The following is a 20,095-nucleotide window of genomic DNA, read 5'->3' on the forward strand; positions in this document are numbered from 1 at the left end:
ATGAACAGACATTTCTGCGATGAAGACATTTAGATGGTCAACAGACACATGAAAAAGTGCTCCACATCATTTGGCATCAGGGAAATACAAATCAAAACCACAATGAGATACCACTTCACACCAGTCAGAACGGCTAAATTAACAACTCAGGAAATGACAGGTGTTTGCGAGGATGCAGAGAAAGGGGAACCCTCCTACACCACTGGTGGGAATGCAAGATGGTGCAGCCACTCTGGAAAACAGCATGGAGGTTCCTCAAAAAGTTGAAAATAGAGTTACCCTATGACCCAGCAATCACACTACCGGGTATTTACCCTAAGGGTAAAAATGTAGTGTTCCGAAGGGGCACATGCACCCGAATGTTTATAGTAGCAGTGTCCACAATAGCCAAATTATGGAGAGAACCTAGATGTCCATCAACAGAAGAATGGATAAAGAAGAAGTGGTATATATATGTACTATATATATATATATAGTACATATATATATATATACACCATACACACACACACACACACACACACACACACACACGATGAAATACTATGCAGCCATCAAAAGAAATGAAATTTTGCCATTTGCAAAAATGTGGATGTGGTATTATGCTAAGCAAAATAATTCAAATAGAGAAAGACAATTATCATATGCTCTCTCTGATATTGGGAATTTGAGAGGCAAGGTGTGGGGTTGTGGGGAGTATGGAAGGAAAAAATGGAATCAGGAGGGAAACAAACCATAAGAGACTCTTAATCTCACAAAACAAACTGAAGGTTGCTGGGGAGTGGGAGGGTAGGGATAGGGTGGTTGGGTTATGGACATTGGGGAGGGTAAGCTATGGTGAGTGCTGTGGAATGTGTTAAGCCTGATGATTTATAGACCTGTACCCCTGGGGCAAATAATACATTATATGTTAATAAAAATAATTTTTAAAAATATACTATATGAATGCTAGAAAATGTTAATGCAATTATATTCAATCCAGTCTGTCTTAAATTAATGTAAATTTTGTAGTGTAGAACAAAGTTGCAAAGGTTTGTACTGTCAACAGATACAAGTTGCAAAAGAAATCTAATAATGAAATTCCCATAAAGCCAGAATGGTATTGCTTGGTTTCTTAGACTATTCTAACATTATGATTTGATGTACCATGAAGTTTTAACTGCTTATATATTTATCATTACCTAAAAATTAAGTATTTTATAATATGTTATCATCAGTGCATATAACTATGCAGTGCAAAAAAAAAAACAAAAAAAAATCAATACACTATTTTTATAACATCACAATTTTTTACTTCCAATTTTTTCCTTCACTTATTTTTTTGAATCCCATTTTTGTTAGTCTCTTTAATCAGATATGGAATAATTAAACTTTTGAAATACAGCCAGACATAATTCTGACTGTATTTCAGACATGAAATAGACAGATACGACACAGTTGTCATGGTGTCATATAGTCATCTTCAGACTGCATAATTTGCTTTTTACAGCCAAGTACATACGTGATGATTTTCCTGACTGAACTGACCACTAATTACATAGGTGAAACATGAAATTAACTCCTCTATTATTATAATAGAAATCTAGGTATTTGAAAATACATGCCTAATTTTGTATGAATAACTGACAATGAAGTGGATAAGAACTTGCTTCTCAAATAAGTTGAACTGCCTTGGTCTGACAATTCTAACAATTTAAGAATGGGCAGATTATTCAAATTCTCCATGTCTCAATTTTCTCATTTTTAAATTGATTAAATATTAATATTTAATCCATTATGTCATTGTGAGCAATAGACTATATAAATATTATGCTCAGTGATTGTTACTTATACTACTCAAAATTATTATAGTATCTTGTTATATTTCAATGAAATAGTCATGTTAACAGAAAAGCAAAATATTTTTATATTTAAATAAATATATAGCATTTCCTGCTAATTACATAAATAAAAGAGGTTAATTAGATTGTTTCAAAGTACAAATGACCCAATATTAATTTAGTGTTAACCTGAATCATTTATGAACAAGTGTATTCATTTCCTAGGCTGCCATATTAAAGTACCATAACCTGGGTGCCTTTAAATATGGAAAATTATTGAGTCACAGTTCTGGAGGCTAGAGGCAACACAGGGAAAATTGATTTCTTATCCGATGTAAGGGAAAGGCATTTCCCTCCCTTGACTTTTGGAAGGCTATCTTCTTCCTGTGTCCTGTCACATGTCTTCTCTTTATTCATGCTTCTGTGTCTAGAGTTTCTCTTCTTAATGTGGACACCAGTAATACTGGATTAGGGCCCACCCCAATGACCTCATTTTAACTTCACTGCCTCTGTAAGGACCCTATCTGAAAATAAAGTCATGTTCAGAGGTAATGGGCCTTAGGAGTTCACCGTATGCATTTTGTGGGTATGTAATTCAGCCCATCACACCAACTATCTAAATCTTGTTTTTCATTACATTGATCACTGATCCTTTGTTACCTAATAAATATGTTTCTTTATAATGAGAACACTACCTTCAATTGATGGATTATGTGTTGTACAATACTTTGTGTTCTATTAATTGGCCTCCACTCTCTCACACTGCTCCTCAACTCCTTGTGCAGCACGCTCCCCAACTTGGACTCTTCTCTACATCTGTGACTGCCCTTTCTCTGTCTCCTTCATTCATTCTCTTCTGTGCCTATAGTTAAACAGACATATTGTCAAGGAAAGCCTTGTTTATTTCTAGCAAATTCATGTGTTGTATATGCTAATTCACACTTCTGAGTTTAAGCCAAAAGTATTAAAATTTTAATTGCCTGTGGAAAATACCTGTTTCACAGGCATCTCAAACTTAAAATGCCCAAATGGGAATCCTATTCCCTCCTAATAGCTTGATTTAAATACAGCTCAGTTAAATACATCATAATTACCAGACATTATATTTGAAGGATTAACATCATTAATTTATCTCCCCCATCCATCCAGACTGGTTACAATATTTGGTTGATATTACTTAAGGTACTTCTCACCTTCAACGCATTGCCTCTTTCTGTATTACTGCTTCCTTAATCCTAACCCTTAACAACTCTCCTTCTGCTATTTTGCTGGCTTCCTGAAAGGTATACCTGCACTAAATCTTGTTAATCCATTCTCATTTCTCATGAATGAAAGATAAACATTCTCTTCTTCGAAAACGTAGTTTGGCTCTCTAATGACTAACTGGTAAAAGTTAACACTGCTTGCTTTGCCATATAAATAATTTCCCAATTTTGTTCTATCTACCTTTGAATTCCCTACATCTCTGCCTCACCACATTGATTATAGTTTCCCAGACTTGTTAAATTATTTTTCTAGCTTGGGCATATACGAATATTCCCTTCACTAAGGAACATCCATTCCACTTCATCATCCCTTCCTCTCCCTACCATCTATTTTTCACCCACATCTCCTTGTGTAAAAATTCCTATACATCCTTCCAGTATCATTTCACATAGAATCTTTTCAGTGAAGCCTTGCAAGGGAAAAGTTTATCCATCCTTTTTGTCTCTGTAGCTCTTCTTTCTCTGTCAGTACACTGTAGATTATGGCCTACTTTACCTTCATATAATTATGCATTTTTTTTCAAATAAAGTTTTCCTTATAAGATGTCATGCTGTCTGGATGTGATATAAACATAAGCATATGATTTTGCTTGTTTTTAATCCCTACTTTGAAATAGGATTCTCACCAATCCCAGCCAATATTGTTACATCTCAAAATGTCCTACAGATTGGCTTTTGAGGCTTCATTCCTTTGTAAAATGCAAATAAAAGGAGATGAAAAAAGATTCTAAAGAAAAGGGACAATATGAGAATGTTTTCCTTTTCCAATGTACTAGAAAGGAATACATAACTGGATAGAATTGCTTCTGTTTAGAGGAATAAAAGGAATATATTGAAGTCAGTAAATGCATTTTCTTTGAGTAAAAGGGTTATCACACAGACATTTGTAACTTTAGAGATGTCACTGCTTTAGCCTCAGGGTTTTAGAAGGAATTTCTGCGCTTCAAGATGAGCTGGCTGAGATTCTATTTCCCTTAAAATGAGAAAGGATGACTTATAAATGAAGATTTAAAGTACTGGAGTCAGCTTTGAACTAGTCAAGCTTGAAACTAAACTCCCATCTCACCTAGTAAAGCTCTCACTGCCAGAATGTTTTATGGGGGTAGAGGATAAATGACAATATGTATAAGGGATACTGTATATGGAAGTTAAAAGCAAGTTGCATCAACTCATAAAATAAACATAATTCATAAGAAGTCATGTGGATTTTACTGTTCAAAACAGCCCTACATATGTAGTAATTAGACTAAATGGTGTTTACATTACTGAATTTTGTAAAATCTATTTCACCCCTTAAGCTGAAGAATAGTGAAACATTATTCATACCTCCCCTGTCCAGTTCTATCTTCTAACTTTTTAAGTGAAGGAAAAGCTAAAGGCAAAATACCACATACAAAAGGAAATTAAAATTGCAATCTGAAGTCAAATCATAATGAAGTTTAAAATATCAATTTATTCATATATTCTATTAATAGCAGAAGCTATTATTATTAAGTACCATCAACTAAATCAATTACAATGTCTAATTTAATCTAAATATTGTATAGACCCAATAGGAAATCGGAATTATTTAGTTCAAATAAAACATTGTTAAATACATATTTACTTATAGTTAGATGTGAGACAAAAATTGCATTCAACAAATCCAAACAACTTTAAGGAACCTGTAATTATGAACTGTGTATGATGCAAGTCTCAGGAAATTATGCACATACAATAAATATCTTAAACTGATTCAATACCAAATAAGAAAGAGAGTGGTTTTCTCAAAAGATCTGTTCTAGGGGCGCCTGGGTGGCTCAGTGGGTTAAAGCCTCTGCTTTCAGCTCAGGTCATGATCCCAGGGTCTTGGGATCAAGCCCCGCATCGGGCTCTCTGCTCTGCGGGGAGCCTGCTTCCTCCTCTCTCTCTGCCTGCCTCTCTGCCTGCTTGTGGTCTCTATCTGTCAAATAAATAAATAAAATCTTTGAAAAAAAAAAAGATCTGTTCTAGTGGTAATAAGTATTTTATCATTTACTTTCTGGATAAAATAGAAATTGCCAGTAATATCATATAATAAGGTTCATTTTGTATTTTGATAAGTAGCAAGGAGGAAAAAAACTATATTCTATAACATTTGGAAAATATTTGTGTAACTGTTTCAAGTAAGAGAAGGATAATTTAAAAAGAGAAAAAGATAGCATGGTAAGGTTCAGACTATAAGAAAGACTGCAAGGGTGTATGAAATATCTAAAAGGTATAGTCAAGGGTTTAAAAAAATGGCACTGACCAATAAAGAATTTTGGCTTATGATGATGTATTCAGCAGACATAACTAAGAGGAAATTGATAGGATCAATTGATAGGAGATAAAATGTGAGATTATAAGAATTTTCAAGTTTAGTTAAATATATTGGATAGACATGGAATATAACAGACCTTCCATTAAATGGATTGAATGAACAGATAATGTATTCTAAGGAAATGGGTCTTTACTACCGAAGACAGGATATTGTTGCATACCAAAGTATCTCTAAACTTCTGTCACTCTGAGAGTTAGATAATTCTCAACAAATTATTTTATCAGATATTTTTAAAGAGAAGACATAGGTTTAGGGAACAAAACTGAAACAATGAACATTATTTCATTATAAAGGGGAAAGACAGGCAAAGCAAAATACAGTTGCCAAAACATGTGGTTACCTAATTATCTGCTGGAATTACCATTTACTTAAAAACAAGGTTTAGTAATTCTTTTTTTTTTTAAGATTTTATTTATTTATCTGACAGAGAGAGATCACAAGTAGGCAGAGAGGCAGGCAGAGAGAGAGGGGGGAAGCGGCTCCCTTCTGACCAGAGAGACCGATGCAGGGCTCGATCCCAGGACCCTGAGATCATGACCTAGCGGAAGGCAGAGGCTTAATCCACTGAGCTACCCAGGCACCCCACGTTTAGTAATTCTTAATTTCCCCTCTCCCTTTCCACAAAGAGCAGATACTTTAGATTTAATTGTAACTAAGTAGGGATTATTTACAGTGAATCAGACATGGGGGCACCAAAGGAGAAGGCAGCCCTATCATCTCAAGTGGGAACCATTTACTATAGCCAGATACAACTCAAATGACATTATAAAAGTTCTGAAAAATAGAGATTAAAATCAGATTGAACAAAATTACAGATCTATGAAGCCATGAGTCAGTTTTGTGTCCCCACTGCTTTGTTTTTAATGAATGAATTAAAGAACAATGATGTAAGCATTTTCTAAAGTCTAAAAAAATCCCCCAAATTCTGACAACTACTTAGAAGTTATTCTAATTAAGAATAAAAGTAAATTATTTCAAGGGTACTCTAGAATAAATGCAGAATTAAAAGGACATATTCAAAAGATGAGAAAGGAAATTATAGAATCAGTGCTACCTATTGCTGTGTTTTGCACCAAACAGTATGATTTAAATGATTGCATAGTTAAGACATCAAATACAAAGAGGTTTGCAAAAACCTCAGAGCTTAACAAAAAGGTGAACAAAATTATGTTGCTGTCAAAGAGATTTTTAAGAAGTATCCTAGTGTTCCATACTGGAGAGTCTTTTTGTTGTTTTGTTTTGAGAGGCTAGGAAACTAGTTGAATGACTTGCCAGAGTAACACAGTTGTCCAGGGAAAGAGCTGCAAATTCATTGCTGACCTTGTTTGTTCCACCAAATTAAAAATGCCTCTAAAGATTCCCCGGAGATGGGGGAGGATTAAAAAGAGCCTTAGGGCATATCATAGGAATCTTAAAATATCTGAAGGTTGACTTGAGAAGGGGTGTTAATTGATCGTTTTTAATCACTTAAGTAATGTAATTAGAGAGGTGGAATCAAAAATGAAATTAGGAGGACACAGATATTCATTCCAAATATAAGTGAATTTTCAAAATGATTACTCAAAGATGAAATGAAGGCACCTTTGGGAAGTATTGAATTATTCATCAGTGGAAATGTTCATATTTAAAGGGGATAAACATAAGTCTGAAATACTGGAGCTGCAATTCAAGAATCGTTGGATGGTTAGATGGAATGAAACTTTATTTGTTACAAGCCTCTCATTAAAATTGCAAGCTCAAAATGACAGATATTTGGAAGTGGCAAACATCGATTGGTCCGATCATTTAATTGCTAAATTCTCTAAGATGTGGGAAACCATTGAAATAAGTCTTTATATTAAAGGTTGAAGGATGAAGTAATATATTTAAAAACATTTTTATTTCCTTTAATTAAGGAGCTTACAAACCACTGTGTACTGATACTACGGTATGTACTTAGGAAGTGAGTACTAAATAGACAGAGGATACAACAAATCTAGCTTCTAGAAAAAAGGCTGAGGAACAGAGTGGTCCTTCCAAATTACTCAGTTCTCCCCATTCTGAATTTCCCAACCATTTATTTGATTTTCATTTTAATTACTCAAGTTCTACAGAGAGCTTGGTTTACGTACATTCTAAAATCTCAAGTTCTACAGAGAGCTTGGTTTACGTACATTATTATAAAAGACAGTAAAAATTAAGTCTTAAACAGTAAACTACCTTAGCTAATAAATGGTATGTATTTAATGGTATTCTGTTTGACCTTTCTGTACTTACTGACTTCTTGGTTTGTGAATTGATGACTGATCTCTAAAAACTGTCCTGTACCAAATTGCAGAGCACCCTGTCTGCCTTCACATTTGGAGTCACAGTTCATCTTGACCTTGCTATTTGTTTAAGTATCAGATTGGTAATGACCTTATTTGTTACTATACTGCAATCCCTAGTTATCCACTTGGCATTTATGGTCAGCTTTCCATTTACAGCCTGGTGCTGAAATATTCCCTAGAGAATACTGTACATTACTCATTAGCCTTAGTGTCCTTTCTCTAAAATCATGGTCTAACATAAATCCTCTAGGCCTCTCAGACACATTGTGCTGTGAAATTCTTATAAATCTGAAGCAATTTACTAGAGAAGTAATTGTTTTATCTGAAATTATATTTCAAATCATTATTTGAATACATACTTTTTCTCATTAAAATAAGATGTTTACTTTCAAAAGTGAAAAGTCGATTATATTTTATTGTGTTTACAAAAGTATGTGACAATGTGATGCATTAAAAAAGCTATCTATTTTTAATATTTTTATTTATTTATTTGAGAGAGAGACAGTGAGAGAGAGCATGAGAGGGAAGGTCAGAGGGAGAAGCAGACTCCCCATGGAGCTGGTAGCCCAATGCGGGACTCGATCCCAGTACTCTGGGATCATGACCTGAGCTGAAGGCAGTTGCTTAACCAACTGAGCCACCTAGGTGCCCAAAAAACCTATCTTTAAACATTGCAGTCCTATTTGAATTATGTAAATCTCTCTGGAAGATTATTGTAGATATTCAATTTCTTTTCTGTATCTTTAATGACTTTGAGAAAATACATGTAGTTTGCATTTGAACAACATAAAAGCAAAGTGACTTTATTAATATTAATTTGTATCTTCTGAAGCATATTTTTCATTTTCAATACAGTATTATGCATTATCATCACATTTACTTAATGGTGATTTAAAAAAAAATGACAGCTCATACTCTGTATTCAATTAGTAATTTAAATGTAGTGAAAGAATAGTCAAAACAAAATACTACTTTCACGTTTTTCTAAACCAAAGAAGCTTAAGGACATCATTGTCTTTTCTACTTTTTAATGTGGCTATTAACAATACCCAAGAATTTATATGAATATTTTATTTCCTTTAATTAACTTCACTTCAAGGTCCTAATTTATATTTATAAAATACAAAGATAAATATATACAGTGTTTTTGAAACTTTGTAACTAAACTTTTGAGGAAAGTTTAACCAGAACAAATTTCAGCTCAAGTTTGATTAATTTCATATAGGTGAATGGAAAATTAAGTTAGCATGCTGAAGCTAAAAAATTATGATACTGTACATAACTGCTAAAAATTATAATACTGTATTAAAAATTATGATTTCTGGAAAATTATGGTAACTTTTTAAAAAACTTAAAAAAAAATTTGATAACTGTCCAGATTGCCAAATATAACTTATGTCTAAAAAAAACGTTATTTATATGGGTCTAAGTTGTCTTATTAGGATATTCTTCTAACAGAACTTAATAAATAAATTATATTCCTTTAAACATAAGCAATTATAGATATGACAGAAATATCTAAAAATATGTCATTTAAACACTGAATACCCAAATGATTAGGCACCATTTTGTTGGTGACAATGAATTTCTGTTGTTTTAACATAAACTGCTGTTCTTGAAGTGTGGTCTTTAAGACCAGCAGCATCACAGTCATCTGGAAACTTTAGAAAAGTAAAATCTTTTACTCCATCTCAAACCTACTGAATCAGTAACTCTCAGGGTGAAGTAAAAAAATGGGTGTTCTAACAAGTCCACTGAGTAATTATGAGCATGCTAAAGATAGAATAATCTGTATATTCTCAACTGTGGTGAGACATTAGAATTATCAGATGAGTTAAGATAAAGAGATGTAGAAGTATCATCCTATAACAATTAAAATGAAATATCTAGTGAGAAGACCAGTATTTGTTAAAGCACCTCAATTTTAATGTGTAGTCAGGGTTGAGAACTATTTTTTTTTTAAGATTTTATTTATTTATTTGACAGGCAGAGATTACAAGTAGGCAGAGAGGCAGGCACAGAGAGGAGGAAGCAGGCTCCCCGCCAAGCAGAGAGCCCGATGCGGGGCTCGATCCCACGACGCTGGGATCATGGTCTGAGCCGAAGACAAAGGCTTTAACCCACTGAGCCACCCAGGCACCCTGAGAACTATTTCTCATCTAACATTCAAGAGAGCTTACTTCATTCCTTTTTTGCTTCTGTGGAACTGAAGGCATGCCGTTTCTTTCACTGACCTTTTGATTAAAAAATTTCTGTCAGATCAACAAACTTTAAATCTAATGCCAATCTTTCCATTTTTGCCTGTCCTCCTGAAGGAAAACATACCACTGACTTATTTTTGAATTGTGATTGCTATGCCAATTTAAATAGACTATTACCTGTACACAGATAGCATCTTATTAGTAATTCTTAGCAAATGTAAAAGTGACCTGCAAAATTCATTCCTCCTCTACCTTTTTTACCCCACAATATCAGTTTCCTAATAAATATTTTGGTGGAGTTAATCACAGTGGAGATGCATCATAAGTACACTGAATTTGCTGCTTATTTATGAATTTAGCTAGCTCCTATTATGCTAATACACTATGGGGTTAATCTTTACCTCCACAAATAAAACTATTAATTTATAATGAGGTTACAGAAATTTAAAAGTGACATAGGTACAGGCAAGTTTAGTAATGCTTTAGTAACGGTATTTTATCACTATCTAACTAATCTATATAACTATCTAAGGAACTATTACTATCTAACAAACTCTCAGTCACACCAGGGAGTTGATAGACATTTAAAAAGTTTGAGTGTCCAGACATTTTAAGGAGCAGGTATCTTTTAGTCATTTTGTTAGTCATTACTCTAAGCTCAGTATTTCTTTTTTTTTTTTTTTAAGATTTTATTTATTTATCAGAGAGAGAGGTGGGGAGAGAGTGAGCACAGGCAGACGGAGTGGCAGACAGAGGCAGAGGGAGAAGCAGGCTTCCTGCTGAGCCAGGAGCCCGATGTGGGACTCGATCCCAGGACGCTGGGATCATGACCTGAGCCGAAGGCAGCTGCTTAACCAACTGAGCCACCCAGGCGTCCCTAAGCTCAGTATTTCTAAAAGAGTTGTAATATCTAAGAATTAAGGGATGCATTTATCTTCTACACAATTATGAATAAAATGGCTTATGTAGGAAGTAGATAATTTTTGAATAATTTTATGTTTACAATATTTAACCCTGAGTTAATAACTGATAACACTGTAATCATCCCATTTTTCTAAAGCAAAAAAAAAAGCAAATTTTTTTTAAAGATTTGCACATAAATAAGATTATGCTTGATTAGAATAATTGATTATTTTGCAAAATGTCTTTAATATGTCCTCCAAATTTTATTTTTTTTTTAAGATTTTATTTATTTATTGAGACAGAGCGAGAGCATGAATGGTGGGGAGAGGCAGAGGGAGAAGGAGAAGCAGACTCCCTCCCCATGGAGGGGGCAGCCTGATGCAGGGCTCGATCCTAGGACCCTGAGATCATGACTTAGTCAAAGGCAGATGCTTTACCAACTGAGCCACCCAGGTGCCCCATGTCCTCCAAATTGTAGAATCTACATTGTTTCTTCCTCCTTCTTTCCTATTTGCAATGCAACACTAATTATTGATACTTTTTCATGAAATATCTCTCAGGTATCTCTTATTGTAAGCCTCATAGAGTTATGCCCACAATTTAATTCAGTGTGAACACTTTTCTCTGCCTCTAGTTTCCCTCACTCATCCTAAATGCAAGTGTAGAATAATTTTAAAAAAGTAATAATTCTTGAGGTGTCTGGGTGGTTCAATTGGCTAAACATCCGACTCTTGATTTCAGTTCAGGTCATGATCTCAGGGTTGTGGGATGGAGCCGCACATGGGGTTATGCTGGGTGTGTACCTGTGTAGGATTCTCTTTCTTCCTCTTCCTCTGCCCCTCCCCAACCCTACTCACACTCCCTCTCTCACCTTTTCTCAAAAAAAAAAAAAGTAATAATTCTCTCCCATAATGAAATTAACCAAATAAAAGACCAGCTATAATAAACTAATATCTTTGTTTCATATGCAAGTTTCTTTAATGCCTATTATCAGTTTCTCACTAACTCACTTCATGTTCTTTTACTTTCTTCCTCTCCTCCAATGTATGTCACAACCTTAACCTTGTTTAATATTCTGACTTCTCTTTATAGGTCTGGATTGACTAAATATTTTATGAAAAACTTGTGTTTATATATCAGTCTGAAATCACAAATCATCCAGCCTATAAAGGTCATTTTTAATTTTCTTTTAAAGAATTTCAAAATGAGGGGTGCCCAGGTGGCTCAGTGGGTTAAAGCCTCTGCCTTCGGCTCAGGTCATGATCCCAGGGTCTTGGGATCAAGCCCCGCATGGAGCTCTCTGCTCAGCAGGGAGCCTATTTCCCTTCCTCTCTGTCTTTCTGTGTGCCTCTCTGCCTACTTGTAATCTCTATCAAATAAATAAATAAATATCTTTTTTAAAAAATTAAAAAATAAAGAATTTCAAAATTATACATTTTTCCCTTTACAAGTATGTGGATTAGAATAATATTTCTTCTGCAAACACAAATGATATGTTTAAAAAATAGATATTAATTCTTTGGAAGACTTAAATGTTCTAAAAACAAGAATAAGGACAAAAATTATGACAAAATGTGTACAGGCATACAAAATTCAACATACACAGTACACTTTGGTTAGAGCATCTATATAACACACTTAGATGCAATATGTTTCTTTTTAATAATTGTTCTGAAGAAAATGTATTTGAAGAATTAGCAAGAAAATATGTGTGTATAGATAGATTTGCATGAATTTTATGGAAGACAATTATTTCTATTGTCTGTTCAAGGATCACTTAAAAAAAAAAAACAGTTTATTTGCCAGAAATCAGCTTTGCCTTTACTGAAACACAGTTTGTTCACTTTCTCTATTGATCACATTCTCATAATGATGTATTTCAATTATTTAGGAAAACTTCAAAAATTATTTTTGAGCAATAATTATATTAAATGGAATTTCCAGTTATATAAAACAGAAAGTATAATTATAATACAGTGGTTATGATATAATTATATGGAGTATTCTCATACACTATTTTTGTCTTCATGAAAATCTACTTATGCTTCCTTTTTTAAGAATAATTCATGATTTTTCACTACTTAAACATTCTTTGACATAAAGAAATAAATAAATAAAGGGAGAGAAAAAAAAGAGGGAGGGAAGCAAAACATAAGAAACTTATACAGAGAACTACAGAGAATAAACTAAGGGTTGCTGGAGGGAGGTGGGTGGGGTTGGGCTAAATGCGTGATGGGCGTTAAGGAGGGCACTTGTGATGAGCACTGGGTGTTGTATGTAAGTGATGAATCACTAAATTCTACTCCTGAAACAAATATTACACTATATATTAATTAACTAGAATTTAAATAATACTTTGGAAGAAACAAAAAACCTGACATATTAGGATATAGTCACACATTATAACCTATCACTTGTCATATTAAATTAACAATAATTTTAATGACTTTTAAATTCATTAAATTTATCACTCAAAATTATTAAAAATAATAAAATAAACACTATTTGACAGTGTGTTTGATAGGAAATTTATTAGATAGATGGCAATGACAACTCCTGTCACATCATTAAGAATACATTTTAGTTAGAAAAGTGAAATCAAAAAGGTCTTCTAATGCTCTAGAAAAGTGATTATAAGGATCTGAACCACATCAGTGGTAGTGGGTATCAAAACTTGAGTTTTCATTGGGAAAATATAGCAGATGGAATTGATGGGACTTAACAGCTAATTGTAAGTGAAATGAGGGGTGTGAAGGAAATATTACTCAAATAGGACTCTAAGATTCAGTTTTTTGTGGTAATTTAATCTAAAGAAGCAAGAAATCTTTAGAATGGAGAAATAAGTTTCATTTGGTCTCTGTTATTATGCATATGCAATTTATGATGTAAATTATGACTTCTTACAATAATTAGGAACACTAAGTACAGAACAAAATGATGCCTACTTATGATACTACTTTTGTATTTTTTTAAAATTTTTTGGCAATTTCATTATTATTATTATTAATTTCTGATCTCTACCTTAAGTCAGTGCTTCAGAACTCCTGTTTTGTTTTGTTTTTCTCCCATAATTGTTAAGATAATTTCCAAACATGTAGAGACAACACTCAGTTGTTTATTTATTTTTTTTTTTTTTGGTTTACCGATTATTTTCTCACACACTTTTATCTCAAACCTTAATTTTGAACTGACTGCTAAAATGGTTTCACATCTACTCTGGTTGCTTAAAATCTTTATACTATAGCCCCAGTGTTCAACATATTTTCGTCTCCCAGAGACCATACTCACTTTCTTTTATTTTTTTTTTAAGATTTTATTTATTTATCTGACAGACAGAGATCACAAGTAGGCAGAGAGGCAGAGAGAGAGAGAGAGGAGGAAGCAGGCTCCCTGCTGAGCAGAGACCCCCGATATGGGGCTCGATCCCAAGACCCTGGGACCATGACCTGAGCCGAAAGCAGAGGCTTTAACCCACTGAACCACCCAGGTGCCCCTGACCATACTCACTTTCAAACTGAAGCTTATTTATTGCCATATCAATATGAGATCTTTTAACCTCCATTTCATATATGAAGTAACTGGAATACAGCATTTCAGCAGCTTGTCAAAGACAGGCCTTTCTGACAAACACATTAACATGCTTTCCATTTCATTATGCCTATTCTCAGGTCAAAGATTTGATTCTGCTTGTAGTTTTATATATTTTTTTGAAGGATGACACTAAAAACCACAAACCACCCCCCCAGTTATGCAAAATGACAATCTAATTATTATGAGTTCATACTCATGTCATAGTCATCTCTTTAAATGAAGTAAGTTAAATGTAATTTTTAAACCACTTTTATGATAGATTTTCAAAGTTACCTACAAATGAGAAATATCACCTGATTTACTGTCCTAATGATCTACCCTAATAATTTCTCAAATCTCACGCCTGAAAAGGAAAGTATAGAAGAGGAGCTAGAATTTTTATCTTATAATTTTCAATCTGTGATCATGCCTCATCAACTCATATTATAAGAATATGAAAATGTTAAAAATAAAAACAAAGTAAAACACATTCCAGGTTCTTCTTTTTTGGGGGGGAGAGGGTGTTATGGGAAGTATGCTGAGTAGAAAAATGGCCTATATGATCCTAAATATTCAGTCTCTCTAATACCTGGAATGACTGAGTCTAAAAAAAGCTAAAAAGTTTAAAAAAAAAAAAAAGGAAAGAAAAAAAAAGAACCTCTTCCAAAAATGCTGAAATGGCTCACAGAGTTAAGTAATATTATAAATGATTCAATGAATAGCATATATTACATTGTGAATTCCTGTATCCTTACATCAAGTTAATGTCCAGTAATTCAATTAAATTAATACAATTTAAAAGAAGAGATTCCCTTAATAATGTAACATTGCAGTTTCTGGGTAAAAGATATGATAGTATTTATGGTCATTTACTCAAACCTCTACTAACTTCAGTGGATATTACTTTATGAATTTTGCAGTAAGAAGCAAACATAAGTTCAGTGAAGCAGCTATTTCTCTACCAGTTGCAGATAATAAAATACTTTCTATTAAGTAGTCATTTGTATTAGATTAAAGTTGTCCTTCATTAAGTACTTGCACTGTATATTTTTAGTATTTGCTTCCACTCTTATGATATACAAATATCATTATTATACCATTTCACTGACATGTTCAGCATGTTTCTACACCATCTAAATTGGTGAAAATGAATTGTGATAGCATGCAGTATTAATATGAAAAGCCACAAAAATTGCTCACATAATACAACTTTCATTTAGAGGGTTTAGAAACTTCGGTTTTGCTATTGCAAACCTCTTAGTTGTGCACATAAGCAGAAAGACGAGGTACTAAGTGTTCTACCTCTTTTGAAAATAGTCTTCTCAAGGGATCAGAATGATAATACTGCTTGGCAAAACAATATTTGTAGATTCAAAGAACAAAATATTAATTTCAGTTAAATCTAACTCTGTTGCTTTAGAGCTACTGAAACTTAAGAAGAGGACAAGATTCTTCCTATGAATAGTAAAACGAGAAGTTGAAAATCTATCTGGTCTATAGAGCTATCCATTCCCCTTTCAGTTTTATATGGTGTATTGAGTTATAAAATACAGAAAAGAAAAGAAAATCATAGAGATTTTCATCAGGAAAATACTTACAGAATTGAGTCATAGAGTAATTCTTTGACCAAAGGAGCATTCAAATTCATCTTTTGAATTTTATGAGCTTTTTAGAGAGAAAACCTATAATCATTTGCCCAAAGTTTATATTTACTGGTTTTGCCCATGAGATGCTCTAGCTGACCTATTAAGCAAAATATAGAACCAAATGACATGGGTCCTTGAGATTATCTGTAAATATATAAACCATGAATTTATAAAGGGCTGTATCTTTCCTAAATGTCTTGAAAGTGGCATTTTTATTGGGGACAATAAATTATTTACTGGAGTCATTTTTATTTAGCTTCTCAAACTATGTCCTATATTAATACATCTTAAAATCTTTACTAAATGAAAGACACAAACATAGCATCTTTAAGCTGTTTGCCCTACTGAGAATTCTAAGAGAGACAAAACAATTTACTGGTTTTATTTCCTATGACTAGTTCATTCCTGCAAGTAGGAGGTCAGTGGACCCACATTACACAACTGTCAAGACAGAAGACATGATACTACCTTCAGTTCTAAAAGTTGGACTCTCCTTCTACTTATGATGAAAGAGGCATTGTCAAAGGCAATTCTGCTAGGTGTACTGCTTTCAGATGAAAGGATGGGGCTACCACCAGAGACGGCTGTAGAGGAAAACTCATGGGCATGGAGTAGGTGTAGGGATAGAGGAGAAGAATTAACACGAAAAATTGTGCTCTGCCATTTAAAGAATCTGCATTTGTAATATCTCATTCACAAAATGGATATAATACATATATGAAATAAATGAGGATAATAAATTTATAATATCTATGTAAATCATCAAAACCTAGATATAGTCAGTAAATAGTAGTTTTACTATTATCCAGAAGATTCTCAGTATATTTAACTGTCCCCTCTTACATTAAAAAAAAAATTCACTTGGCATATTAAATGAAAATACAGAGAAATATCAAATGTATATGACCCTTATTAAACAAAACAAAACAAACTATATTTCTTTGGTTTTCATTTCTATAGAGCATCACTATCACCAAAAATCTTCTTATTCCTTATTCTCAAATGTCATGCCCAAATTAAAGGAAGGATAGTCTTTCATTGCAGAAAGTCTTGGACTGAAATTAGGCATCCTCATTCTGGAAATTTAGTTAATCTTCCTAAGTCACTTTTTCATATATAAAATGATATTTCAGGCTGGCTGTGGGAATTACACAAAATAGTCTATAACCCTAAGCAGTACATAAAGCATTATCAAATGGGAAGTTAATCTACTCTATTTCTCTCTCTATATACTAATATTAATAAAGAAGGCAATACTATCTCTCTTGGAAATTGTCCTTTTTAAAAGTTTTAGTTGAAGTATAGTTGACATAGTATATTAGTTTCAGGTGTACAAAAAAGGTGATTTAAAACTATGTACATTATGAAACACTCACAAGTGTAGTTATTGTCACCAAAGTCACCCTATGCTGTACTTTTTATCCAAGTGACTTATTTATTTCATAACTGGAAGGGTATCTTCTTGATGGTGGGCTCTTTCTTCACCTTCAAGTTTACTCTCATTCTTTGATTCCGCTAAATTGCACTCTGTATTCACTTCTCCAAGTGATCTCATCCAAAGTTTTCCATTATCAGCCAAGTGTTGATGGCTCCCAAACTCGGAACTCTAGGCTGAACTGCTCCTTTGTACTTTAGATTTTATCAAATGCGTATTCTATTTTGCTTACCTTATTCATCATCTTTCTCGATAATGGTGATCACTCCCCCTGATGATTCCATTATTCTACACACCTTTCTTTGGTGTATACTTTTTACTATTTTACTATTTTGGTGTACACATTTACTATTTTCTCAGGTCACATATGTTTTCAGTCAATAAGTAGTCAATTTTACGTAATAAATAATCCTTGAGCTCTTTTTATTTCTCTGTGTAACATTCCAACTTGAGCTTTCATTATCCACTACCCAAAATGTTTTATTTGGGTGCCTACCTCCTAGCATCTTTGCCTGCAATCTTCCATAAATATGTATGTTTCCTAGCTGCTAGACTGAATAAATATGAAATCTGACCATATAACTCTCATTCTAAAACTTTTAAATTGAATTTCCATCAAATCCAAGACCAAAATTTCATGTATTTTCCCATGAAAATTAAGGTTTTCAATGACCCACTTCGACTGTCCATGTTCATTTGTCACTCATTCTATCTGCCAAGGTAGATTTGCAAAAGTTATTGTTTTGGAGTTTTACCTTTAGCAATATGCAGTTTGTGCCTTCATTTACGTTCTATCTTTCTGAAATTATTTCTTATTCCTGCTTCACTTGATTAGTTTCTACTTATCTTCTGTAATTCAGATTAGACTAGCTAACAGTTTTATCATATGCCTTCAGAAAGATTCCTGATACTATGTCGAAGAGAAGGGAGAGAGACAGATATTGATATCTATGTATCATACCTTTTATTTTTGTTAGGTTGTATTCATACTCAAGTCACAGCATAATATTAGTACTAATTAGAAAAAAGTTATTGAATATATCATAAATGTATGTGTATATATATGCATGTATGTGGTCAGCAATTTATCGGTATTATAAAAATTAATCTCTAAACAGATTATGACAGTCATACATATACCTCGTTATCCACTAAAAGCCATCCTTAACATTGTTCTTTAATAAAAAACATCTCTGTCCATAATGTTTCCTCAGAGGGTAAAACTGAGATTTATAGCATTTTGGTCATTTGTAAGACATCACACCACTAAGTGATGGACCTAGGATTTTTTTTTTAAGATTTTATTTATTTATTTATTTGACAGAGAGAGAGAGAGATCACAAGTAGGCAGAGAGGCAGGCAGAGAGAGAGGGGGAAGCAGACTCCCTGCTGAGCAGAGAGCCCGATGTGGGGCTTGATCCCAGAACCCTGAGATCATGACCTGAGCTGAAGGCAGAGGCTTAACCCACTGAGCCACCCAGACACCCCTGGACCCAGGATTTAAACCCAAGTGTCTCTAATCTGGAAGACTTTTCTGCATCCTTAGTCTATTAAGCAGTACATCAATCTCACCACTTGCAAGACTTTTACTTCATAACACAGTTATATTGTCTCTCAATGGAATAACTATGTCTATGAACCCAGTAGCTTGCACATTCCCAATTCTGTTTGTCTTTATGTATGATTTATGATTTATTCATGACTTTTCCGGTAACTGTTTAAATACAGGCTGGACACATGCAAAAATGAATACCAGACAATATTAAACAATACAAAATCATAATGATTTTATATTGCCCCCTGCCCCCACATTCAAATTTAAATCCTCCAAAAGTACATTCTTTAAATTGCAGTAAAAACTAAAACCAATAGTCTATAATACACATTCATAAAATCAGCATGATCTTATCACTAAGGACCTTCCATTTTCAGCCCAACCCCAATAATCACATCAATATTCTTGAGATCTAAACAACATATTTCCCCCTCATAGTATCCTGGAAAGTGAGGCATGGACACATGATTTATGGAAGATGAGTAATTTTAGGCCTGTAAGGTCTCTTGTGACAGAATAATGGGAGAAAGGGATAAAACTGCAATTAAGGGATTGCATATGGAGGTAGCCTGCATACAGTGAGGTACAGTCTAGCAAAAGGACAATGACTGACATCGGGACCAAGATGAATATATTGAAGCTAAACATGGTCTAAATACGGCTGCTCTTATCCCACCAAGGGTCTTTGTGTAACAAAGTTCTTCAGGAAAAAGGAGAGAAAAAATTTTGAGTCATGGGAAGGTCACTAAATTCAGTTTTAGATACCAATTCTATGAATAGTAAACAAAAGGTGACCAAATTTACCTGCGTCAGACACTATTAAGAATTAACAGACTTGGGGCAGCTTGGTTGGTTAAGTGTCCCACTCTTGATTTTGGCTCAGGTCATGATCTCAGGGATGTGAGATCAAGCCCCTTGTTGGGCTCTGTGCTGGGTATGGAGCCTACTTAAGATTCTCTCTCCCTCAATCCCCCCCACATAAAAAAAAAAAAAATTAACAGATTTTTTCAGGTGTATTTTCAGATCACAGAATCAGGTCTTGATTTGAGC

General features: G+C 33.7%; 1 protein-coding gene across 1 annotated transcript in view; it reads right to left on the minus strand.

The window, feature by feature from the left end:
• EYS (eyes shut homolog) overlaps positions 1-20,095 on the minus strand; it is a 1,637,266-nt gene that overhangs the window by 1,312,522 nt on the left and 304,649 nt on the right. The gene's annotated exons all lie outside the window — the stretch shown is intronic.

Source organism: Mustela erminea, chromosome 4 (assembly GCF_009829155.1).
Source record: "Mustela erminea isolate mMusErm1 chromosome 4, mMusErm1.Pri, whole genome shotgun sequence".
NCBI classification, from domain to species: Eukaryota; Metazoa; Chordata; class Mammalia; order Carnivora; family Mustelidae; genus Mustela; species Mustela erminea.